The 6,251-nt window shown below is 38.8% G+C and overlaps 1 non-coding gene across 1 annotated transcript; it reads right to left on the reverse strand.

Moving 5' to 3' along the window:
- Positions 1 to 764: 764 nt before the first annotated feature.
- On the reverse strand, positions 765 to 837 carry Trnaa-cgc (transfer RNA alanine (anticodon CGC)). The gene has a single exon. It is a non-coding gene; the product is annotated as a tRNA-Ala (tRNA).
- Between the last annotated feature and the right edge of the window lie 5,414 nt (positions 838 to 6,251).

Raw genomic sequence — 6,251 nt, forward strand, 5'->3', positions numbered from 1 at the left:
TGACGAAGTCTGCACATGGTCATACGTCAAAAAGAAAATCATTTATACAAAACTTACCTCGTTACACAACACCGTGGCGACCTTATAAACAGGACTTGTGTGCAACTAAGGCACACAGGTACGAAACAATTAAAACATCAAGAGTCCTTCGGAAGTCAACGCGAGTCTTCATGGAGCCTTCACCAGCCAGCGGCGACTTCGCGGGTGTGGGCATGTGACGGAGCGCAGCCAAGCAGTACGGTCACGCAGTTATTCCACGAGAAGGCTGCAGCAGAACGCTGCAAACCCCGACAACCTATTTCTCCCTAAACTAACAGGCCCAGTACGTCAGCTGGGGGGGCGTTCCTCCGGCTCGTATTAGAGGTGTTGCTGAGGGCTTCGTCTGTCTACGGTGCGGCCAGGCGTGGTGGCAGCCAGTGACGTCTCCGGTGTTCGACTCGGCGTCCTGCCGTTTGCGGAAGCGGGGTCGCAGCATCTATGCGGCTGAATCGACGGCTGTTATCTCTGCAGCCCATAACAGCACACTGATCACCGAGAACTACAAACTGCAATATCAGTGTCTCGTGAGTCTGTTTTAAGTTGGAAGTGGAAGGGGAGGAGGATATTAGTGTTTAACGTCCCGTCGACAACGAGGTCATTAGAGACGGAGCGCAAGCTCGGGTGAGGGAAGGATGGGGAAGGAAATCGGCCGTGCCCTTTCAAAGGAACCATCCCGGCATTTGCCTGGAGCGATTTGGGGAAATCACGGAAAACCTAAATCAGGATGGCCGGAGACGGGATTGAACCGTCGTCCTCCCGAATGCGAGTCCAGTGTGCTAACCACTGCACCACCTCGCTCGGTTGTTGGAAGTGGAGTGTTGTACATAGGGAGTGTGCTTTTAATAGGATTGTTGATTACAAGTCTGCGTGTGTAACTAGTTAATATCTTACAATAACGTGATAGGTGAAATGTCAGACGAAGAGCAATCTGTGTCCGATAAGAGCATGAGATCCCTTTTTAGGGCGATCACTAAATTAAAACAATCTAACGGGGATTTTTTAGCTGAATTCAACCAATCTAACGAAGAATCTACGGCTAGATTAAAAGAGGAACTTAAATGGGGAGCTAACAAAATCTACAGACAGGTTACAGGAACATCTTAATGAAACCAGTCGAGAATTGAGTGATAAAATAGGGGCTCCTAAAGTTGAAATGCAGGAAAAACTGGTAGGACTTGGTAATAAGATTGCTGATAATTGTAAAAGGTTAGAAGAACATATCCAGGAATCGCGTGAGGAAAAAGCTGGCCTGCGAAAGGATATTACTGATATAACCAAGTGACTAGATAATGTGAATGTCTCAGTTGTAAATGAAATAGAGAAAAATAACGATAAACTACGAGATGAAATTTTCTATGGAAACAGAAACTGCTCGTAGAAAATTATTAGAATCTATTAAAGAGGTTTCTACCAAACCTGTAGAGATTTCTTCAATAGATAACGTAGAATTAGAGACATTAACTCATCGAGTAGAAAAAGATCATACTGAAATAGAAAACATGAAATGTTTAATTACTGAAATATGCAGTAACCTTGAGACTTCCAAAGATAATAATATTGACGAAGGTACAGAGGGTTCTCATCGAGAACACAGTGAAGAATCGATATTAGCTAACCATGTATCCAGTACAGAAAAGCGAAGACAGGAAATTACTAAACGGTTATCGGAATTAGATAATAATGAAAACATTTCAAGTAGTAGAAGTAATAACATAATCAGAGACAACAGTCGCATCGTGTTTGCTAGCTCGGACGACAACAATACAAATAAGGAAATCACAGCAAGCAAATCGACGCAACTCCGTCTCTGCAATCTAAACAAAATCCAACTATGTCTCTCGCAGAATGTTGGGATGATATAACAACAAATTCAAATGTAGAAAGTCGATTTCCTGTTTTCAAACCAGGAGGCGAACTTCGCGCTATAATCTTTATAAAAGCTTTTGAAACTTCATTATCTCCTAAAAGGAGTAATGAAAAACGGATTCAATTTGTAATAAGACATTTAGAAGCAGAAGCTGCGGAATGGGCAATACTGCATAGAATTGAATTTAGGGACTGGGATGATTTTGTTAAGTAGTTTAAACAAAATTATTGGTCAAGAGGAAAACAACAACACTTAACTTTATAGAGTTGTTAGACCCTCCTCCTTATTCTAAACGGTGGGGAGGTTATAGGAATTGTTTCGAATGGCATTTAAACCGTGCTAAATTAATTGAAGAACCAATTATTGAAAGTCATCTAATACGAGACCTAATTAGCAGGTTACCGTATTATGTAAAGGAAAGAATGATAGAAAGAGAATGGTCACAACTTAACGAATTATTAGGATATTTAGAACTGTTAGATATACTTAACAGAGAAAGGGAAGACGAAAAATTTGGATTTAGTAGACATGACAATTCTCGAAATAATAATAATTCAGAACCACGAGCATTTAACAACAACAATCATAGCCAGTTTTGTTATATAAAACGTCAGTCTAAAGATAAAGAGAGCCAACAAAATCGGGGTAATGACTCTAAAATGCGGAAATTACACAACAACTATAATGAGATAAATCATCCTCAAGTAATTAATGAAGGACAAGTTGTAGGTGACGTTATCATAGAAAGTTCAGAAAACTAGTAAAGTCCTTTTGTACGGGTCGACTAAAGGGAACTGTTAGTCAAAATTATACAAGACCCAATTGTAATTTATCATTAAGCTGCCAAAAGGAAGGTGATTGGCAACAAGATTTACTTCATGAAGACAATCAGATAAGGGAGAATATAACTTATAAACCCATTATTAAAGGTTATATTAAAGATACCGAAGTAAATATTATAATCGATTCGGGTAGCGAAGTAAGTATTTTATCCAAAGAATTATTTCAACTTAAAATGAAATATTGGAATATCCCAACCTTACCTGTAAGTGGGCTGAAAATTATAGGAGTTACTGGTAAAAGAAGTCAAAATGTTACTGAGGAAGTTTATTTAACTTTTGAAATTCCTAAACAATTAATTTCTCACTCTGTACTTGTCGTAGCCAACTTAAATGTGGCCATAATTTTAGGTATAGATTGGTTATGTAAATATAAAGCTATATTACATTTTAAAGACTCTTCCTTAAGCATCCATAAGGAGGCATGTGCTTTTAAAGTGAGGTTTTCTAATAATCAAGTACCTGAAAATTGCAACGAATCGTTACAGATTAAGTACACACAGACCATGAACCTATTAATAAATTCTAGTCATCTTGAATATGAAGAATACCAATACGAGGCTAGTAATACAGGGTGATTCAAAAAGAATACCACAAGTTTAGGAATTTAAAACTCTGCAACGACAAAAGGCAGAGCTAAGCACTATCTGTCAGCGAATTAAGGGAGCTACAAAGTTTCATTTAGTTGTACATTTGTTCGCTTGAGGCGCTGTTGACTAGGCGTCAGCGTCAGTTGATGCTAAGATGGCGACCGCTCAACAAAAAGTTTTTTGTGTTATTGAGTACGGCAGAAGTGAATCGACGACAGTTGTTCAGCGTGCATTTCGAACGAAGTATGGTGTTAAACCTCCTGACAGGTGGTGTATTAAACGTTGGTATAAACAGTTTACAGAGAATGGGTGTTTGTGGAAAGGGAAAAGTTCTGGACGGCCGAGAACGAGTGATGAAAATGTAGCACGCATCCAGCAAGCATTTGTTCGCAGCCCAGGAAAATCGACTCCCAGAGCTAGCAGAGAGCTGCAAATTCCACAATCAACTGTATGGAGAGTCCTACGAAAAAGGTTGGCACTTACATGTCCGAAACTACCTGAACGCCAACTACCCGACGCGATGGATCGGCCGCCAGGCAGCCCGTGACAGAGCACTTCATTACTGGCCTCCAAGAAGCCCTGATCTTACCCCCTGCGATTTTTTCTTATGGGGGTATGTTAAGGATATGGTGTTTCGGCCACCTCTCCCAGCCACCATTGATGATTTGAAACGAGAAATAACAGCAGCTATCCAAAGTGTTACGCCTGATATGCTACAGAGAGTGTGGAACGAGTTGGAGTATCGGGTTGATATTACTCGAGTGTCTGGAGGGGGCCATATTGAACATCTCTGAACTTGTTTTTGAGTGAAAAAAACCTTTTTAAATACTCTTTGTAATTATGTATAACAGAAGGTTATATTATGTTTCTTTCATTAAATACACATTTTTAAAGTTGTGGTATTCTTTTTGAATCACCCTGTAGTATCGAAACCGAAGTGAAAGAAACATTTTATTCTACGATTTGTCTGCCCGAACAAGAAAAGGAAGAGTTGGAATCTTTATTGTTAGAATTTAGAGCCGTCTTCTCAGATGGACTGGGGAGAATCAAAGATTACGTTTGTAAACTTAAGATTAAAGATCAAAAACCATTCTTTAAGAAACCTTATTCCAGTACAATTCAAAGAACCAGCTAGTAGAGAAATAAGTAAGATGCTAGAACAAAATATTTTCGAACGATCATATCGTGCTTTAGCAGTAGCTACTGGGGGGTAAGACTGGTTCTGGATGCTCGTGGATTAAACAAAATTATAGAGATGGAAAGAGACAGACCTATTCCTAGGGAGGAGGTACTTCTTAAGATTTCTGGCTCTCGTTATATGAGCACAATGGATTTAACTGCTGGCTACCATCCAGTCATATTACACCCGGATTCACGGCAATATACGGCTTTTCTTTTTGAAGGCAGATCATATCAGTTCCAAGTTTTAACTTCTGGACTTAATATTTCAGTGTCGACCTTCATTGGGGCGTTAGATTCTGCTTTGGGTCAGCAATTATTACAAAAGATTATTTTATATGTAGATGATATTTTGGTAGCCACTAAAACGTGGGAAGAACACATAACGATATTACGGGAATTGTTTGACCGTTTAATTGACAGAGGAATTACTTTAAAATTATCTAAGTCTTATTTGGGAAAGGAGAAAGTGAGATTTTTGGGGCATATAGTGGACAGTAAAGGTATTAGGCCAGACCCGGCACGTATTGAAGCTATTGCTCGATGCCCGAGTGCTCGAAATCGTAAAAAACAACTGAAATCATTCTTAGGAATGGTAGAATTTCTGAGAAGATTTCTTCCAGGGCAGGATATTGTTAATCCTAAATTACTCGATTTATTAAAAGAGAAATCAGTATGGCTCTGGGGAAAATAGGAAGTGGAAGTTTTTAATAAGATAAAAGGAGCATTAGCAGAAGCTAAAATGTTATACCATCCAGATTTCAATTAGGACTTTTGTATGTGTACGGAAGCCTCTGATTATGGTGTCTCTTGCGTAATATTCCAAGGTGATCTGACCAATGAAAAGGGATTATATCAACCTATTGGATTCGCTAGTAGTACTTTAAATAAACATGAAAGAAATTATTTTGTAACCGAGAAGGAAGCTCTCGCAGTGGTATAGGGTTTTCAAAGATTAGGGGATTATTAATTGTAAGAAAAACAATTGTATATACTGATCATCAGGCTTTAACCTTTAAACAACTGGCGGTTACTTCACCGTAGATTATTACGTTGGGTATTATGCTTGAAAGAATTTCAGTACGACATTAGGTATATAAAAGGATCTCAAAATGTAGTTTCGAGATGCTTTGTCGAGACTTCCAGTAGGAATGGAGAATATTAACATTGCGGAAGAACCAGGAACAAATTACCATATTTATTTCCTTTTAACTCAGGAGAACGAACGTAAGGTTAAACGGATAGTAACTGCTATTAAATGCAATCAAAGAAATGACGATTAGTAAGGGGAACTTATACAAAACCTTAATAATGGGGAAGAAACAGTTAACACCCGGGCTGTGTGGTTATATTTCAACGACTTTTTGTATTGGAAAGCACAGAGGAAACACCAGAGATGGAAAATCTGCATTCCGGAAACTGTTGTGTACGAATTAATTACTTATATTCATGAAGGTTACTGCAAATTACTAACACGAATTCTTTACAGACGAATGGAAAAACTAGTAGAAGCCGACCTCGGGCAAGATCAGTTTGGATTCCGTAGAAATACTGGAACACGTGAGGCAATACTGACCTTACGACTTATCTTAGAAGAAAGATTAAGGAAAGGCAAACCTACGTTTCTAGCATTTGTAGACTTAGATAAAGTGTCTTGAAAGGAGGATATACAAAAGGATCAACAAAAGCAAAACGAGAATAATGGAATGTAGTCGAATTAAGTTGGGTGATGTTGAG

The sequence above is a fragment of the Schistocerca cancellata genome, chromosome 3 (genome assembly GCF_023864275.1).
Source record: "Schistocerca cancellata isolate TAMUIC-IGC-003103 chromosome 3, iqSchCanc2.1, whole genome shotgun sequence".
NCBI classification, from domain to species: domain Eukaryota; kingdom Metazoa; phylum Arthropoda; class Insecta; order Orthoptera; family Acrididae; genus Schistocerca; species Schistocerca cancellata.